Source organism: Notothenia rossii (assembly GCF_949606895.1).
Source record: "Notothenia rossii genome assembly, chromosome: 7".
Taxonomy (NCBI): domain Eukaryota; kingdom Metazoa; phylum Chordata; class Actinopteri; order Perciformes; family Nototheniidae; genus Notothenia; species Notothenia rossii.
In genome coordinates this window covers 55051939-55073246 of record NC_136905.1, presented here as the reverse complement: position 1 = coordinate 55073246, position 21308 = coordinate 55051939, and the positions used below count along the sequence as shown (strand labels likewise).

The 21308-nt window shown below is 42.4% G+C and overlaps 1 protein-coding gene across 1 annotated transcript in view; it reads right to left on the bottom strand.

Moving 5' to 3' along the window:
• LOC307046703 (apoptosis-stimulating of p53 protein 1-like) overlaps positions 1-19195 on the bottom strand; it is a 107845-nt gene extending 88650 nt beyond the window's left edge. Inside the window, 1 exon segment of the mRNA XM_079693213.1 lies at positions 18682-19195. The gene's annotated coding sequence lies outside the window, so the exon portion shown is untranslated.
• Positions 19196-21308: the final 2113 nt, after the last annotated feature.

Genomic DNA, 21308 nt, shown 5'->3' with positions numbered 1-21308 from the left:
ATATGCTACAGTAGCCTAGTGCTGGGCCTCTGTGTTTCATTCAAGCTCTGCTCTGTGTGTGTGTGGCACGAGCCATTTTGTGTGCGTGCGCGAGCGAGCGAGAGAGAGAGCGCGCACCAGTACCGGAGATTGTTGTGGTTAGCATCTGGTGCTAGCTACGCTAACGGATATAAGGAGTTTTTTCAACAACAAGGTGGAGGGAGAAGTCTCTGCTGTCAGACTGAGAGTCTTAGGGTGCGTTCACACCAGCCTTGTATAGTCCGGTTGAATCGAACCCTGGTGCGTTTAGCCGCTTGGTGCGGTTCATTTGGGTGTAAACACAGTCCGAGACCCCTTAAGTGAACTAAACAACCGGTCTCGGAGCGCTTGCTTGCGAACTCTGGAGCGGTTCATTGCTGGTGTGAACGCAGTCCGCACCAAAACATAGGAAGCGTAGTATTTACGTGTGACAAGAACGCGGATATCTTCAAAATCTTTAGTGAAAGAGTCTTTCAAGACATCCGCGGTTGTTTAGTTAAAGAGTGAAGCAGAATTAATTGTTGAACAGTGTCGTGTAAAGTAAAAATGCTCCGTCAACTAGGCCACATAAAATTAAGAACACCTGTCGTCGGTGAAACGCCCCTCCTTACTGCAGAACGTCTCTCATTATGTGTTGTAACGTTTTTTAATGGACGTTGTCTGATTATATAATCATATGCGCGGGCCGCTAGTGTTTGTTGATCTCCAGATTAACAGCAGCATGAGAATAACCTGCCGAAAGTGCCGATGCTCCATGGCGGAGGCTCCGGTAGAAATTGCCGGGATTTGCGTTTTTACCCCCTTAATGTCTGACCAATGGTTGAACAGCATTTCCGTGCACATGACTTGTGTTTCACCGACAACAAGTGTTCTTACTTTTATGTAGCTGACGGAGAATTTTTACTTTACACGACACTGTTCAACACTTCATTCTGCTTCACTCTTTAACTCTTGTCTTGAAAGACTCTTTTTCGCTAATGATTTTGAAGATATCCGCGTTCTTGTGACACGTTAATACTACGCTTCCTATGTTTTCCTATTATAGCGGACCAGAGTCCGGTTGTTTAGTTCACTTAAGAGGTCTCGGACTGTGTTCACACCGACCCAAATGAACCGCACCAAGCGGCTAAACGCACTAGGATTCGATTCAACCGGACTATACAAGGCAGGTGTGAACGCACCCTTAATGTCTGACCAATGGTTGTACAGCATTTCCGTGCACATGACTTGTGTTTAAAGTTTATAGTCTGTTTGACGCAGCCTTCTTACAGTGCAGACGCTTTTCTGCTTGCTCTTGCCTCTTTTACTTTTTTATGCTGTTTTTCTATTTTTCTTTTCTGAAAACTTCGAGCAGCGGCTCCTGGACATTAACCTATCACTGGGACAGTTATTCTTCGTAAATAGACGGAGGGTTTCAGCCATATTTCAATATTTTTACGACGACCTCAGTCTTACAGTAGCGTGGCCTAGCAACAGCTAAAGCCTGGTACTGCATACTATTTAGCTTAAGCTAGTTAGCAGCAAAATGCCTCCTTTCTCTACAGATGACTTCCACAAACTTCTACAGAAGATGGCCGTGTTGGAAATGAAAATGCAACGGTTGGAAGTTAACGTGGAAGTGAATGGACTAGGTTGGAATGACACCAGTTTACCAGTGTTGCAAAAGAATGGACAAAGGCATGCTAACTCAAAGCTAGTTAGCAGCTACAAGCATTCCAAGGAACAGGAGGGCTGTGTACCGGGTAATAAATCTACAAGTGGTAGTCCTCCCTCGAACTCTCTGGGTGCAAGGCCGAAGAGTAAATCATTTCCATGGGATTTGGGAAGACGAACAACAGGCAGAGCCCAGCGCTCTGAAATCTGTGATGCAACCGGCTGGCCTGCATTGTTATCACCCAGGAAGAGCACCTCTTCAACCCCTGTTCCTACTAGGAAACAGCCGTGGACAGCTGCTACAGGGAGAACTACAAACAATCCTCCTAAACCACAGAGTGTGCCAATCCAGAACAGACACGCTCCGCTGACCGAGAACCGGAGATCTCTTTCTGATGACCTGGATAACCTGTCCTCCTCACACAGCAGGGTAAGGACCAATAGCTACTCCAAAAGTAAAAGGCTAGAGGGAAAGCTAACGACTGGGCCTGAAACTCTGATTGTGGGTCACTCTGCTGTAAGAGATGTAAAAAGTATGTGCAGAAAGAACAACACCAAAGTACTCTGTTTTCCCAAGGATGTGGTCTCTGACTTGGCTGAGAAGATCCTGCATATTGGGGCTGAACATCCGACTGTGAAGAATGTGGTACTGCATATTGGAACAAATTATGTTGTGAAACAAGAGTCAGAAGTGCTGAAAAAAGACTTTAAATGTTTGTTTGAAACTGTCAGCTCTCTAAATGCAGAGGTGTTCATCAGTGGCCCTCTACCGCCAGTCAGAAGAGGAGTGGAGAGATTCAGCAGACTGTTTGCACTGAACACCTGGCTTTCAACTGCCTGTAATGACCATTCTGTCCATTTTATTGACAACTTTAACTTTTTCTGGGACCGCAGACATCTTTTTAACGCAAATGGAGTTTGCCTGAACAAGTCAGGAGTGAAATTGTTTATCTCTAACGTATTCAACTGCCTACGTCATCAATCTGTTCCCTCTGCCAAGGACAAGCAACAAGAGGAATCAAAACAAGAGAAAGACACAACACATCACTCAGAAAACCTTGAAAATCTATCACTGCACCCGCCTGAGGAATGTCTTGATTATGAGAGACAAATGGAGGAGTCTCCACCGCCATTCACCCCCCCTATCACCTCTGAGGATACTCTTCCTTCACCCCACAGCTCTCTCTACTCTCCGTTCACCCTTTCACCCTCGCCCACCCTCCTGGAGATCGCTGAACACACGAAGGAGATACAGAGGGTTGGCACTGATTCCTTCCTGGAGTTCAAAGACCAAACTAAGGCTATACGCAGTGTTAGAGCTACACAATCTTTTGCATATAGTAATTGTAGTTTGTCATTTAATTTGTTTATTATGATTTTGCTCACATTAGAAGTATATATTTGTGGTAATATTCTGTTAAGTTAATAATAATTTGTTTAGTTAATTTCTTTGCTTTATATGTTAGTCTTTATTTGGGTTAATTTATTTAGTGTGATTTTTGGTTTAGACACCTGGGGGTAGTGGTGAGCACAGGTAAGGGTGTATATAGGCAGGAAGTGGCAGACCACCTGTTTTTGCACCTGGGTAATGGGCACATGGTTTTTTACCAGCACGAGAGAGGATTGTTTGTACAAGGAGAAAGAATTGTTTGTGACCGAGAAAACAATAAAACCAGCCTCAACGACAGAACCCATGCCTGGAAATTGGTTGACTTTCTACACTGCGTACATTACCTGCCCAGGGTGCCAGAAGTGATCCGTTTGAAGGTTTTAACTTATTTTGAGTTTAAGTTTAGGACAAACGGCCACTACATCAAGTAAAAAACCCGCTCATGGATTAAAGAAAGAAGAACTTTCCTTGGAATACGATCCTGCGGACCTGCTATTGGAGTGGGCTTTCCGATGGGAAAGGAACTTGGATTGTTTTAATCATTTTTCATGGAGCATCTGCTGTTGAGAGACAAAGACCTGGTCCAGATCTAAGAAATCTCCACATGGTATGTACACTGTTTTAAAACGCCATATAGGAAGATGGTGAAAATCAGTATTTTATGAAAAGACTCAGTTATAAACTTGGACTGCTTTAATTCGCTGTGCGCTTTGTTGGATTATTGACGCAAGAGACGGCCTTCATTCATGAGAAGATAAAGCCTTGTGTAGGCCCAGCTTGTGACTTATGTGGATGAAAAAGAACTGTTCGTTTTAAACCAAGTTGTTTTCGATAGTGTTGCCACCTTTTGCTCGACTTATTGCCTGATTGCGGGACCGCAGTGTTATCCGCAAGTGTATAAGATGAGTGACGAGTCAGCGGCATCCGATGAGGAAAGGCCAGCATCAAGACGGTCAAATAAACTGACCGCAAAAGGAATATGCTTTTACATACAAAATTGTCAAGAGAAACGCACTGCAAAAACTAAGCAGGCTAAAAAGCTAATGGATAAAATACGTCCTCTACTAGAATTAAACGACAATGCCGATGCAGTAAACGCTCAGCTCGCTTTGTTCATTAAGTGTTACGAAGATGCATGCCGTTTGCACGAAGTGTTTATGGAAATGCCTCTACCAGAAGATGATCAAACACTTCAGGCAAAAACTACGAACTTTGAGAAAAAGATGAAATCATGTCGTGAATTTATTGAAGAGGTAAAGCAGTGGCTGTCTAAAATCGGTCGTCCATATTCGAAGCCAATTGAACCTCAACCTTCCGACGTAGAATGTGTTGATGAAATAAGACCTGAGGATAGTATTTCTAACATCTCAAGTGTAAAAGGAAGTTCTGTAAAATCACGTGCAACTGGTGTATCAAAGACGTCTGCAACGTCCACAGCGCGCATTAAGGCGGAGGCCGAAAAAGCAGTTCTTCTCAAACGCTCTGAAGGTTTAAAAAAGATGCATCACATTGAAGCACAAGAGGAAAGTCTCCGCAGGGAAGAGGAAAGTCTCCGCAGGGAAGAGAAAAGGCTCCGTAGGGAAAAGGAGCAATTGGCGCTTGAAACTGATTTAGCGGCAACTAATGCAAAGATTCAAGTTTTAGAAAGGAACTCTTCACGGTGTGGGTCAGCTCGATCTGATGGAATGAACTCCTATTTGGAGAGAAGCAAAGCTCAAAGGTCCATCAGTTTAAATCCCCAAGTCAACACTTTTGTCCCACATGAAAATCATGTCCGAGCCCCCCTTGATCCTGCACTAGTTGTAAGGCAAAAAGAAAGATCTGCATATGCTGCACAAATGGATGAAAGGCCTGCTAAGCCAGAAGCTCCATATCTAGAAAGACAGACTGCTGGTAACAGTCAGAATGACATGATGAGCATTATGCACAAACAAAACGAAATCACTGCATTGTTGGTTCAGCAAAATATGTACTCTGCTCTCCCTACAAGAAATCTCCCTGTTTTTGATGGAGACCCTATTCAATATGACTCCTTCATTAGAGCTTTCGAAAATGCAGTAGAGAAGAAAACCAACAATCAGAGCGACTGTTTGCACTTCCTGGAGCAGTACACTAGGGGGCAGCCTAAAGACCTTGTGCATAGTTGTCATCATCTACCTCCAGATCAAGGCTATCAAAGAGCCAAAAGTCTTCTCGCACAGCACTTTGGAGATGAACATAAAGTTGCATATGCTTATATGGAGAAAATATTTAACTGGACCCCTATTAAAAGTGAAGATGTCAAAGGATTACAATCATTCGCTCTGTTTCTCCGAGGATGTACAAATCTAACAGAACAAGTGAGGTATATGAGGGAACTGGACTTACCATCTAACATGAGAAGCATCATTTTAAAACTTCCTTACAAACTGAGAGAAAAATGGAGGAATGTTGCATGTGATCTGAAGGAAAGAAGGGGGGAGAGGGCTACATTCATCGATCTCGTAAATTGTATTGAGAAACAAGTGAAAGTTGCCTCAGATCCAGTTTTTGGAAACATCCAAGACTCTCAACATAATATCCCCAAAGTCATCAAAAGCAGCCAGCCAGGAGACAGAAGGAAGGGAAGCAGCTACGCTACAAATGTCACTCCTATGAGGGAAGACGCTATGGCACGGCCTGCAGGATATACTAATAAAATCACCTCCACTCATTGCTGTCTGTTCTGCCTGCAGAGGAGCCACACACTGGATCAGTGCTGGCAGTTTAAGGCCAAAGTACAGCGGGAAAAGATCAGCTTCATCAAGGACAAGGGCATTTGTTTCGGTTGCCTGAAGGTAGGCCATACAAGCAAAGACTGCAGGAGTCGATTGGATTGTTATGTATGTCACCAGAAACACCCTGGAGTCCTCCACATTGAAAGACCGGATAAAGGCACATCCGAAAAACAAGCCAAACCTTCTCTGAGTCCTCCAAATGAGCCAAATGTAACCTCTCAGACGTGTGGCCACATTGGGGCCGGTGTGGAAGATGATTCCACCTTTTCAATTGTTGCAGTAAAGGTCAGAAGTAAACTGACAAACAAGACCATGCATACATATGCTTTCTTGGATCCGGGCAGTTCCGGCACATTTTGTACTGAAGCCATGGCAAAAAGACTGGATTTGCGGGGTAAGAAGACAAGCATCCTGTTAAAAACAATGGGACAACGAAAAGTTGTGGATACTCACGTTTTGTCGGGTCTTGAAGTGTCTGGTATGGGTGCTGAAGATTTTATAGAGCTTCCTGATGTTTTAACTCAAAGAACTATGCCTGTGTCTACTCTTAACATTCCACGACAAGCAGATCTTGATCCATGGCTGTATTTGAAGGATGTAAAACTCTATGACATTCATGCAAGTGTTGACCTGCTTATTGGAACTGACGCCCCGAAGGTCTTGGAGCCGTGGGAGGTGATAAACAGCCAGAATGAAGGGCCTTATGCTGTCAGAACCAGAGTTGGCTGGGTCCTTAATGGTCCTCTTCATGGTGGAGGCTGCAGAAGTAAGAGTGGCTATTCTTCCGTATCAGCAAACCATATCTCTGTTGAACACCTGCAAGAAATGCTTGTACAACAATATAACCATGACTTCAATGAGAGGTCGTCAGAAGAGCAGTTGGAAATGTCCAGAGAAGACATTAAGTTCATGGATATTGTTAGTAGCACAGCAAAACTAATTGGAGGCCATTATTGCATTGACCTGCCATTCAGAAAAGAAAATGTAACTCTGCCAGATAATCGTTATGTTACAGAACAGCGCTTGGGTAGCCTGAAAAGAAAGTTTGATAGGAACAGTCTGTTTAAGGAAGAATATACTACGTTCCTAAGTGAAATGATAACACAGCAACATGCTGAACCAGTGCCTCTTGACCAGCTGACACAGAACAATGGGAACGTTTGGTACATCCCTCACCATGGGGTGTATCATCCTCAGAAGGGCAAGCTCAGAGTTGTGTTTGACTGTGCAGCCTCATACAAAGGAACATCACTCAACAGCCAGCTTTTGCAAGGCCCTGATCTTACTAACAGCCTCATTGGAGTTCTTGTCCGATTTAGGCAGGAGCCTATTGCAATTGTGGCCGACATCCAATCCATGTTTCATCAGGTTCATGTCTCAGATAAGCACACCAACTTTCTCCGCTTCCTTTGGTGGCCAAATGGTGACACCGCACAGGCACCACAGGAATACCGCATGAAGGTGCATTTATTTGGAGCTGCATCATCGCCAGGCTGTGCCAACTATGCCTTGAGGAGGACTGCAGAGGACAACGCAGAACACTTCCCTCCAGAGGTTGTGAGTACAGTGAAAACCAACTTTTATGTCGATGACTGCCTCCGTTCAGTGGCCTCAGAAGAGGAAGCTAGGAAAATGATTCATGATTTAACTGCACTCTTGCACAAAGGAGGATTCACTCTGTCAAAGTGGGCCAGTAACAGTCGTGCAGTGCTACGCTCTGTCAGCGAAGACCAAAGAGCAAAGGACATGATGGACCTGGATTTGGATACAGATCAACTTCCTGTTGAGCGTACATTAGGACTACAGTGGCACGTTGAAACGGACCAATTTGGATTTAAGGCCTCTCTACAAGAGCGACCGCAGACGAGAAGAGGAATTCTTTCAGTGGTGAGCTCCCTCTACGACCCATTAGGCTTCCTTGCTCCATTCAGCATGATGGCTAAGATGTTACTGCAAGAATTGTGCAGAAAAAATCTTGGATGGGATGAAGCTATTCCCCATGTTCTCTCCAAGCAATGGGCTGGCTGGTTGGAAGATCTCCACAAGGTGGCGGAGTTCAAGATTGATCGCTGTGTCAAGCCTAAAGACTTTAGCAACCCTGTCACTGTTCGGCTTCATCACTTCTCTGATGCCAGTGAGGTCGGGTATGGAACTGTATCGTATTTAAGACTGGAAAAGGACAATAAAGTGCATGTTGCTTTTACTCTGGGGAAGGCCAGAGTTGCTCCACTGAAGCAAATGACAATTCCTCGTTTGGAGCTCACAGCTGCAGTGCTCGCTGTTAGAGTAGACCGCATGCTACGAAAGGAATTGCAGATTAAGCTGGAGAAATCTGTTTTTTGGACCGACAGCACAACAGTCCTGAAATACATATGCAATGAAAGCTGGCGATTCCATACTTTTGTGGCCAATCGAATTGCAGTCATCAGAGAGGCAACTGATGTTGACCAGTGGAGGTATGTAGGGACTAAGGAGAACCCTGTAGATGAGGCGTCAAGAGGAATGAGGGCAGAGGACCTCCTGAATGGAAGGAGATGGATGATGGGACCTGATTTCCTCTACAAGTCCGAGGATGAATGGCCTAAATTGGACGTAGATGTTCAGATGATCCCTGGTGCTGACCCTGAGATGAAAAGGGACTTGACTGTGAATGCTGTTGTTAAAGACACAGACAATGCTATGAGCCACCTGATTCATCACTTTTCATCTTGGAAGAGACTGCAAGTAGCTGTTGCTTGGCTTCTTAAGTTCAAGGAGACTCTTGTGTTATTGGGACATAAGAGAAAGGAGCTTTGTGCTTCTGCTGAACTCAGTCAACAACAGGTTAAAAGCCAAATGAAGAGCTTTAAGTCTACACTTAAAGGACAGAGTCTGATACCTCAAGATGTGACCAGAGCAGAGCTGACAATCATCCAGTATGTGCAACATCAACGGTTCAAGGAGGAAATCACCTCGCTGCAGAGTGGTGTGAAAACCATATCCAAAGACAGTCCCCTGTACAGATTGGACCCAGTGATGGAAGGTGAGATCCTCAGAGTTGGCGGTCGGCTTAGCAAGTCCTCGCTGCCAGTTGAATCTAAACGTCCTGCTATTCTGTCCAAAGACCTGCATGTATCCACATTGATTCTGCGCCACATTCATCAGCAGCTAGGTCATGCTGGAAGAAACTACATATTGTCCAGATTAATGTGGAAGTATTGGATTATAAATGCAAACTCTGCTGCCAGAAAAGTCATATCAGATTGTGTAGTTTGCCGACGCCAAAGAGGAAGACTCCTTGAACAAAAAATGCCTGACTTACCTGTCGAGAGAGTGTTGCCTGATGAAGCTCCCTTCACTCATGTTGGCGTTGATTATTTTGGGCCCATTGAAGTTAAAAGAGGCAGGGGTCTTCTCAAAAGATATGGAGTGCTCTTCACATGTATGACCAGCCGCGCTGTACACTTGGAAGTAGCACACACGCTGGATACGGACTCCTGTATAAATTCAGTGAGAAGATTCATCTGCAGACGAGGCCCAGTCTCCACTCTCAGGTCTGACAATGGAACCAACTTTATTGGAGCTAGCCGTGAGCTCAAGGAGAATATGATTGCTCTGAATCATGACAAAATCCAAGGAGCCCTTCTTCAGGACGGCATAGAATGGAGATTCAACACCCCATCAGCTTCACATCAAGGTGGTGTTTGGGAGCGCCTGATTCGCTCAGTGAAGAATGTGCTTAACTCAGTCCTTAAACAGCAAACCTTGGACGATGAAGGACTCCAAACAATGTTTTGTGAAGTTGAGGCAATATTGAATGATAGACCTATCACAAAGGCCTCAGATGATGCGAATGACTTGGAAGCCCTTACTCCGAATCATGTTCTGTTGTTGAAAAACAAACCAGTTATGCCACCAGGACTGTTTGACAGAAATGATTTGTATGTTAGGAGAAGATGGAAGCAGATACAGTACATGGCGCAACTCTTCTGGAAGAGGTGGGTTTCTGAGTACCTGCCATTGATGCAACAGAGACAAAAATGGACAGCACTAAGAAGAAACCTCATACCTGGAGATGTTGTTCTTGTGGCAGACGCTACAGCCCCAAGAGGATCTTGGATGATGGGGAGAGTTTTAGAAGTCAGAGCAGATGTGAATGGCCATGTGCGCTCTGTGCGTCTCCAAACAAAGACCAGTATCCTGGAGAGGCCTGTGACGAAGCTGTGCCTGCTGCTGGAGGCAACACTGTGACCGCATGGACTCTCTATCTTTCTCTTTGCCTCTCTCTCTGTCTCTTTCCATCAATAACACCTTTCCTTCATAGGTTTGCCAGAGAAGACATCAGTGCCTGAGAATGCATGTTTAGTGTGTAGCTCCATGTTTTTTAAGTCTAGTAATTGTGATAAATGCCCAATTAGGGGCCGGAGTGTTAGAGCTACACAGTCTTTTGCATATAGTAATTGTAGTTTGTCATTTAATTTGTTTATTATGATTTTGCTCACATTAGAAGTATATATTTGTGGTAATATTCTGTTAAGTTAATAATAATTTGTTTAGTTAATTTCTTTGCTTTATATGTTAGTCTTTATTTGGGTTAATTTATTTAGTGTGATTTTTGGTTTAGACACCTGGGGGTAGTGGTGAGCAAAGGTAAGGGTGTATATAGGCAGGAAGTGGCAGACCACCTGTTTTTGCACCTGGGTAATGGGCACATGGTTTTTTACCAGCACGAGAGAGGATTGTTTGTACAAGGAGAAAGAATTGTTTGTGACCGAGAAAACAATAAAACCAGCCTCAACGACAGAACCCATGCCTGGAAATTGGTTGACTTTCTACACTGCGTACATTACCTGCCCAGGGTGCCAGAAGTGATCCGTTTGAAGGTTTTAACTTATTTTGAGTTTAAGTTTAGGACAAACGGCCACTACACGCAGGGTTGGCAGCATGTCCTTTACCCCCGCTCCTCAACGACGACCACCAAAATCACCGCAGAGACGCGCACCATCAGCCCCGTCTTCATCACCGTGCCTACGTCAGCCACCTCCGCCCCCTGGCATGTCCTTTACCCCCGCCCTTCAACAACGCCCACCAAAATCACAGAAGCAGAGACGCGCACCATCACCCCCGTCTCCATCACCGTGCCTACGTCAACCACCTCCCCTCCCTTCAAGAAAGCATCTGCAGTCTCCGAAGCCTGATAAGGATGTGTGTGTACAAAACGCAACAATCTCTTACGGCCCGTCCACACTATAGCTTCAAAAAAAAGCTTGGAGCTGGGCGTGTCTGAAGCTTGGGGATTTTATTTGGGCACCGCGACCAACAACCAATCACATGAATGTCCCGCCCCCGGCATACAAAGCAAAAAAACCCGGGGATTTTATGCGAGCAATATATATATATTAGGGCCGGGACTTTAACGCGTTAATTAAGATTAATTAATTACACAAACATTAACGCGTTAACGCACTTATTTTTGCCCTGCGGAACGTTTCTCACTGGATGAGTTTCAGGCGTACCGATTATACTGGAGCACCAACTTACGTTCATGACTTCAGACAACAACAAACCACAGTGAACAATAGTCAAACATGAACGAAGAAGCTGATGAGACCGCTTTGGTTGGCCCCGTGGATGGGACATTTTGTTTTAAAAAACGCACGGATGGAAGCATCGATAAGAGCACGGTTGTATGCAAATTATGCAAAAAGGAATTCGCATATCACCGCAGCACATCAAGCCTCAAGTATCACCTCAATGCAAAACATATAGCAGCTAGCGTGGACGTTAGCCCGACTCCGAGCACAAGGACCCACACCATACTTGCCCTCAGAAATCGGGAGCATTTCAAAATGCAAAATTGGGGGGGTGTGGGGGGGGGGGGGGAGCTAGTGGATCGCCGGAGCTGTTAGATTAACATTAACATGCTTATTGTAGTTGTAAGTGCACTGCCTTGCGGCCTGTAGCACCGTCCTTGATGGAGCATATGTGTGGACTGGACCTGTATTTTACAGGAAAGGAGTGAGCAGAGAGTAGAGTAGTTGTCGATTCTCGTTCTGTTTTCTGTGAATATCTACCTCATCCTCTCAGACTTTGAGTTGCGCGCGCTACTAAAGAGACGTGTTACCATGGAAACCAAACAATGGTGTAGCTGTATTAAAGTCCGAGTGGAAACAGTCATGTGTAAATCTAATTTTGTCAGAAATCAGGAGAAATGCGGGAGAAATATCACCCCGGGAGGAAACCGGGAGAGGGCAATGAAATCGGGAGTCTCCCGCGAAAATCGGGAGGGTTGACAAGTATGACCCACACCCAACCCACACTCAACCAGATGACTGGTTTCAGGGCCAGGATAACTAAGTCCACGTCTGAAAAAATAACCAGCTCACTGGATTGCATTCGACTGTAGACCACTTGGAGTGGTAGAAGATAAGGGGCTGCAAAAGGTACTACATATTGCATCGTCTGACACAACATATGAGCTGCCATGCAGAAAGACAGTGACAAAAAGAATCCAGCAGCTTTATGACAATGAAAAGGAAGATAAAGAGAATTTATTGGAGAAAGCCGAATGTGTTGCCCTGACTGGGGACCTCGGTAAGCCATTCAAATTACCTCTGTGTGACGGCACACTTTATTGACATCTTCTCAATGTTCTCAGGTCAAATATTTATATGTGATTAAAAATGCGATTAATTTCGATTAATTAATTACAAAACCTCTAATTAATTAGATTAATTTTTTTAATCGAGTCCTAGCCCTAATATATATATATATAAACTCCCCAAACAGGCGAAAACCTACCAGTTTCACCCACTGTCTCTGCCACCTCCCTCCATGCCTGGTTCCTCCGGTTTGTATCCCAGTAAATAGTTCTGGTCGTAAAGAACCGGGTGATTTGCTACTGTAATTTCTCGTTTGGAATATGAGGAAATGAACTGCGGTCTGGCTCTCCCAGCTTGCACGCGGTTTGATTGGCTAGTGCTTGAACTGTCAGATTTGCATAAACGGGATTTGATTGGCTGACGCTGGCTACTCCGGCGTCTCCAGCTTCAGAAGTTGAACATTGTTCAACTTTTGCAGCCTGAAACGCCAGGAAAGCTCCGCTCTGCTACCCACAATTCAGTTCGGCGAAAAGCGAGCCAACGTGACGTCACCCCATTCAAAGTGAATGGGCAGACGCGTTGGATAGCGTTTTTGAAGCTGTCGAAGCTGTAGTGTGGACGGGCCGTTACTAAGGATAAATCACTAAGAGTGAACTAAGAGTGACGCGCCGTTGCTATGGATTACGTCGATTCTCGTGCATGAGTTTAGAAGCGGTCAGTACGGTGATTGGTTGTTCAGAGCAGGCGGTCTCGGTGAAACTCATCCGCAACATCCCACAAACGAGCCCACTAAAACAAGGAAATAGCCTAGGCTAGAAATGTATTCCTATCAAATAGTTATGGACAGTGCAGTTAGCAGAATACACGCATGATGACAAGTTTGTGCAGACCACGATAATGACGTTGTGTATGCACGTTAAAGAGAGAGAGCAAACAACAAAAGCGAAAAACAAATCTCCAGGTTCACTTTGAAATCTATAAAGAGAGACTTGGCCTTTATAATTTGGAATTGAAAAACGCACAACAGTCTTTCTTCTCTGCCATCATTACCAAAAACAAAAACAACGCACGTGCCTTGTTTGCTACCGTCGACAGACTAACTAACCCACCAGTGTCAGTAGCCTCTGAATTTCTATCCACCAGGGCATGCAATGATTTTGCCTCCTTCTTCACTGACAAAATTCAGAAAATCAGACAAGCAGTCAGTGTCTCTGCATCAGGTACAGCAAATGTGTGGTCCCTATGTCCACCTAATATAAAATTCAGACATCATGACACAGTTCCATCAGATTAATGATAAAAACCTAGAGGACATTATTCAACTTCTGAAATCCTCCTCCTGCTGCCTTGATGTTATTCTAACAGGATTTTTCAAAGATGTTTTTCGTTGCATGGCCTCAGATCTACTTCATATAGTAAACAAATCTCTTCACCCAGGTATTTTTCAACACGCCCTGAAAACTCCAGTCATTAAACCGCTCTTAAAAAATAATAATCTAGACGCTTCAGTAATGAACAATTACAGGCCCATATCAAACCTGCCATTTCTAGATAAAATCATTGAAAAAGTTGTTTTTCAACAGTTGAGTAATTTCTTGCATTTAAATAACTGTTTCGATGTGTTCCAGTCAGGCTTTCGTCCAAACCACAGCACTGAGACTGCTCTTGTAAAGGTCTTCAATGAAATCCACTTAAACACAGACAGTGGCAGAACTTCAGTGTTAGTATTATTAGATCTCAGTGCTGCGTTTGAAACTGTTGACCACAACATATTACTCGACCGACTAGAAAACTGGGTGGGACTTTCTGCAACAGTTCTAAATTGGTTTAAATCCTACTTAAAGGACAGAAAAAACGTTGTTTCTATAGGTAAATACACATCTGAGTTGACAAATATGACATGTGGGGTACCTCAAGGCTCCATCTTGGGGCCTCTTCTCTTTAACATCTACATGCTACCACTGGCTCAGATAATGAAAAACAACAAAATAAGTTACCATAGCTATGCGGATGACACACATTTACGTAACAATTTCACCAGGAGACTATGCTCCAATTCAAACACTGAGTAAGTGCATTGAACAAATCAATGACTGGATGTGTCAGAACTTTCTCCAATTAAACAAAGATAAAACTGAGGTAATGGTTTTTGGAGCCAAGGCAGAACGTTTAAAAGTTAGCGCTGAGCTTCAGCCTGCAATGCTCAAAACAACAGATAAAGCCAGAAATCTAGGTGTAGTCATGGACTCTGACCTGAGTTTCAACAGTCACATTAAAACAGTTACTAAATCAGCCTACTATCACCTAAACAATATATCTAGGATTAAAAGACTGATGTCACAGCAGGATTTGGAAAAACTTGTCCATGCTTTTATCTTCAGTAGACTTGACTACTGTAATGGTGTCTTCACAGGTCTCACTAAAAAATCTATTAGAAAGCTGCAGCTAATTCAGAACGCCGCTGCTCGAGTCCTCACTAACACTAAGAAAGTGGATTACATCACTCCTGTTCTGAAGTCTTTGCACTGGCTTCCTGTATGTCAAAGAATAGATTTCAAAATACTGCTGCTAGTTTATAAAGCTTTGAATGGTTTAGGCCCAAAATACATTTCTGACCTCCTGCTAAATTATGAACCATCCAGATACCTCAGGTCTTCAGGGACGGGTCAGCTTTCTGTCCCCAGATTCAGAACTAAACATGGTAAAGCAGCGTTCAGTTATTATGCTCCAAATATCTGGAACAAACTCCCAGAAACCTGCAGGTCCGCTGCAACTCTTACTACTTTTAAATCCAGGCTGAAGACTTTTCTTTTTGTCGCTGCTTTTAATTGAACTATTCACATCTTAAACTGCACTGTAACTTTTATCCATGTATTTTTTCTTTTAATGTTTAGTTTATTATCTTTTCTTTTTAATGACTGATTTTAAATGCCATTTTCTTAATGTCTTTCATTTTTTGAAAAGCACTTTGAATTGCCTTGTGTTGAAAGGTGCTATATAAATAAACTTGCCTTGCCTTGCCTTGCCTTGCCTTGCCTTGCCTTGCCTTGCCTTGCCTTGCCTTGCCTTGCCTTGCCTTGCCTTGCCTTGCCTTGCCTTGCCTTGCCTTGCCTTGAGTTTTGCCCTGTGAACGCAAACCGAACCTTCTGAAAAATGAAACAATGTAACAAACTGTGGTCTGGTGCGCACCAGAGAGCGGACTATTAGGTGTGAATGCACCCTAAGTTATCTCAGTGGGTTTCAAACGGTTTGGTCACGATTAATGTAAATAAGTATTTCTGAGGCACACGTTTATATGATCATTATAGGTATAAAAAAATAAGAGCATAAATTAAAAACAGGTATGAAATACTATGACAGTAAAACAAGAATACAGTTTAAAAGGGGAGTGATTTGTAAAATATCCATAAAGAAATAGAAAATCGGTTTAAAGTTCTGTTTCATTTGGGTGTTGAGAGATGTATCCATAGATCTCTTAATTTTGCTCTGAAAGTGCACCAGATTGATGCACTTCATTTCAATATTTAAAAAGAAATCTGCCCCCGGACCCCCCTAGAGGATGTTAGGTCCACCCCCCACTTGTAAAAAAAATAGCACTTTACCCCTGTTTACACCTACTGTATATGCCGTGAGCTGATTATCGAGCCTTCCTTGCAACAGTCGCAGTTGTACTGTGTGTGTGCGTGTGGGGAGTGTTGTAGTAGAAAATTCAACTGTAGCGCCCGGGACATTAATGGGAAACCCTACATGTTTGAGCACCCTCTTTGAAACGTCAAGCTACCCCACAGCACCCCCAAAAGAAAATATCTGGCGCCGCCACTGATCATAACATACATATATCTAACAGCAGTGTCAAAGTTTAGGACATTGAACCTAATTGGCAATGGTTTTTCTGATCGCTCAAAATTAACCAACCAGAATAATAGACAACTGTTGTAATTTGTAAATACCATACTAACATCCATCTAAATAAGGGTGGTGTTGTTTTAAAATATTTCATAAAACAATATTCATCCATCCTTTGGACCCTTTAAACCACAAATGACGCTCCCTCCATTGCCCATTGAAGGATTATTAATGGAAAGCCCAAAACACACTCCAGTAGGTTTAGGGTAATGGTTACCGTCTTCAAATGAGATCGCAGAACTTCTGGTTTTGTACTGTTAAAATTTGAGCCAGTCAATGAATAGTTCAAGGGTTTAGTTTGTTGAAATGGTTGTAATGATTGAAAAACATTTAATAAACTACCTATTATAATAGATAATAGTTTGTAAAAGTTGCCCACGCCCTGCTTTTTTGTCTGTTATTTTGGGAATTGTAACTAAGTACATGTACTCAAGTACTGTACTTAAGTACTGTTTCGTCATACTTGTACTTAGACCCCATTTACACGGGAACGCAAACGCATACGAAACGCAAACGAACCGAATACGATATTAAAAAGGTCGTCCGTTCACACGAGACCGCTCGAAAGCGATGGAGACGCTGTAGTACATATGTCGGGCCTGTAAGTGGCGCTGTACTTCTGCCACAAAATACACCAAAAGCATGCTACAGCAGTGAGCAGCAGAGGTGGGGAGAGGTGGGGCTATGGCTTCATCGTTGTCAGGAAATTATCGTATAGGGCGTACACACGGAACCGTTTGGCCCCCCAGAGCGTTCCGTTTGCAGATCTATCCACCTTGGGACCCGTTATCATTTGCGGGGTCCGTTTCCGCGTTTCCGTTATGGCCTCGTGTGAACGAACGGGCTATACGAAAGAGAAAAGTAGCGGATACAACCGTTTGCGTTCTCGTGTAAACAGCTCCACTACATTTTGGAAGAACTTATTGTACTTTTTACTCCACAACATTTATTTAACAGTCATAGTTACCAGCTACTTTTGACGTATAAAAACATATGACATTTCTATAGGACATAATACAGGCCTGCACTACCAATATTAAAAAAAAGAAAAATGCTCTTAATATTAAAAAACTGCAACACTTAGAGGCTCTTACACAGGGACGTGCACAGGTATGGGCTAATGTTGCCCGGGCAACGGCCCGTTTGGCATTTTTGGCTGACCTGCCCCTCTGGAGAGAGCTAGAGTTTGTTTTTCTTTTTTCTGTTGTGGCCGAATCAACATGATAAGCCCACAATTAGTATTGTAGCGTCTCGCTGCGGGATACACGCTTTGTATGCGCTGTCATCTGCCGGTGCATTAAGACCACCTCAGTGTCGGATTTTGGAAACTTGATTTTGATTTGTCTCATGGCAGCTAGGGTATAAGGGACAAACCAGGGGACTTTACTTCCTCTTGATACCGTCGGTTATTTACAAAAAAACACCTAAATATAGTCTACTTGCTTGTTATTGTGCTTCCGTCTTTCTGTGTCTTTTCATCTGTAAACTCCCTCAACGGGGCCGCTCGTTCTCTTTTCTTGATTGCCCTCTCACGGGTGAACAGTTCAATGTCCCGCTTCATTGTAGGATTTCTGCCATGTCTCTACCACTTTAGTTTGACCATCTCTGTTACTAAGTTATGGAATACTAAATAAACAAGTAATTAGATACCTTACCGTTACTGCGCTCATAAAGAATGATAAAAATAAGAATAATGTGAATTTAACTGGTTTAATTAATTAGTGAGTTTATTTAAGGTAATTAGTTAGAGGCCCTATTTTATCAGTATGTCCTGCACAGCAGTTACAATGGTCAAACTACATTAGAACAGAATTGTCCCCATTTTGTCTTTAATAGTTACTAACATTAGATATTTTAATGAGATATGGACCGCAAAACATTTTAAAAATCAAGTCACCAAATGCAAGTAGTCGCCTTAGCTTATTTTGTTATGAGATGTGAATTACTGTTCAATTTAGTTGATGTAAAAATCGTTTGGTTTATTTTACATTAAAAACAAGTTACAATTTTCAAAAGGTCTTTTTTTCGGGGGGAGGCCCTTTTTCCAATTTAGAGCAATAGCCCCTCCAAATGTCTTTGCACGTCCCTGCTCTTACATGTATTTGTAAGCAATTAAAAGCATGAATATTTACTTTTACTAAATGAAGTACATTTAGCTGACAATAATCTGTACTTCTACCAAAGTAACATTATGAATCCTGGACTTTCACTTGTAATGGGATACTTTCAAACCAAAGTATTTGTACTTTTACTTAAGTGAAGGTAGCTACTTAGTTCTTCTTCCACCTATGAATTTAAGTCATTAGCATGGACTATGAAGCACATGTTAGCCATGAAGAAACATTTAAAGATATAAATCACATCACAGAAAGCTCACCGGTAACATTCCTGCTGTTAGTCCTCCTTTCCCGTTAGAAAAAGAACTCTCTCCTCCTGGTTTTCCGCTTCCTATCCTCCTCTCTTCTTATTGTGAACTTTTTCAGTCTTCTTCTTTGGTATTCCATACATCCAAATCTGTCTTCTTTGTCTCTTTTCTCCAGACAAATATCCAGATGTTCAGAAAAGTAACGCTCGAGCTCCTTTCCTCTTCCAATCCCTCCCTCTTCCTTCCTCTCTTTCTTTCTCACACATACACACACACGCACACACGCACACACGCACACACACACACACACACACACACACACACACACACACACACACACACACACACACACACACACACACACACACACACAGACTGAGTTAGTTAGTTTAACTCAAGGACAGGAAGTCAAACTGTGTGTGAGAAAGCTGGAAACACCAGTAGTAGTTTTATCATCAGAATGGCAGTGGTTTCTCCGGACGGTGCTCAGCAGGCGGTGCTCCGGTGTTGGTGTGCGGGGTGAACTGGGTCACCGTCCCGATCAGCCCTCCCATCTGCCCCCCGGTCACCTCCTCCTCCACCTCCTCCTCCTCAACCTCGCGATATATAGCCTCCAGGTTCAATTAAACATGTAGCAAATAGTTGGTGGAATAATAACAACAATTTCAATCAATACTATTTTCCGAATGTTTTTATTAATGTTATTTTTGAGTGACAGCGCCCTCTGTCGGAAGTGTGTGCAACAACAATGCTTTTCTACAATGATTGTATTCAAAGGTTTGAAGGTTTGATTGTCATATGCACAATAGCCACAATGTTGTTGTTGGCCATACAAATCATAAAACATATATCTTAGGATATAAAAAAAGACATAAGGAAGTAAAGGAGTACAATACAAATGAGTGCAAGTAATACAAAGGGGAAATTCAAATTCAAAAATAAGTAAACTATTAGCAAATGATGCATACAATTAGGTTATAGATGAAACCGAATGTTAAATGTAATAATGTACAGTAGAATAAATACTGTATACCAGACTGCAAACATGATAAATTCCTGGTAAAGGTCCTCTATTCAAAATCTTTAGTACAAACATTGTCATAAGAATACACATTAGAAAAGTACTTTTTGTGTGTAAAAGCAAATTTCCAAATCATATATATACCTGGATTAAAATAATCACTTTATTTACAATTGCTTGTTATATTTACCTATAATTATTATTTCTTATTATTTATATTTTTGGATTAGCGATTATTCAGAATGTGTTAAGTAATTTAAGCTGTCCGAATGTTGTGGAATAGAAGTATAAAGTACCATAAAATGTTATTACTCAGTTCAAAATGTAAAACAAGTACACTAATATACACTATTACTATGCCTTTCAGCCAAGACTCTAGCTTTACATTGCTCCATTTGAAAAATAAAAAAGTTTATAAAAGATGGCAGTGTTTTGACTCATCAGGACAGGCACACATGCGCACACACACACATGCGCACACACACACACGCGCACACACACACACACACACACACACACACACACACACACACACACACATTTGTGTGTGGGGTGTATTTTGCAGACAGCTTAGAGATGTTCAGCTCTCATAAATACAGCAGATTATCACGGAGCTGTCCTCTGCTGCCAAGGACGCTGTGTGTGTGTGTGTGTGTGTGTGTGTGTGTGTGTGTGTGTGTGTGTGTGTGTGTGTGTGTGTGTGTGTGTGTGTGTGTGTGTGTGTGTGTGTGTGTGTGTGTGTGTGTGTGTGTGTGTGTGTGTGTGTGTGTGTGTGTGTTCTGAATGATAAAGTGACTTGTACAAACCATAATAATATAGAACATTAGGTTACAGTTTAGTACTAACTTTGCTAACTTCTGTTAAATATCCCTTCCGCGGGACTTTATCACTGTTGTTGAAATGTGTTCAACCTTGAGAACAGAAATGGGTTCACGACCTCCCTGAGAACAATTTAAAGGATGGATAAAGTGTTCTTTTTACATTTTAGTCAAAGTGCAAATTGCAGTTTATGCAAATTGCGTAATGATAAAGTTCAAGATGTTACTGCCATCTACTGTCCAGAGAAGAGAAAAACACACTGGAAACATGGAGGTGTCTGAACTTGACATCTACAAGAAGTGTCAGTGCTCAGGAGGAGAGGGAATATTATTTTATTTCTTCAAATAAATAATAAGGTACTCATACGAAGAGTTGCTGTACATGAAGTGGTGTATTTGATCTATCAAGTATATATCTATCTATCTACTAATTGAACAAAAATGATTTTTTTTGGCTTATGTTGGCCACTGTATAATTCTGCTACTTTTTTATTTTTACCTTTGGTGTGCATGTGATTTCTATTTTATAAACATGTGCTTGACTTTTTATATAATATGTTACTCTACTATTTAGATTTCTCCTTGTATCTGCACTGTCAATGTAAATGTACCTGCTGTGGGACAGTCAGGATTTCTGTTGATGTGTGGCTAGTAACTGTTCCCCATTTGCACATACAGTCAATTAAGGCTTGATACAAATGCAATGACTCTAAAAACCCTCTTGTTTAATTAAAAAACTAGTATTTTTCCAGAAACCTTTCTTTCTTGTGTTATTGTCTTTATCAGTCTTATAATCTATT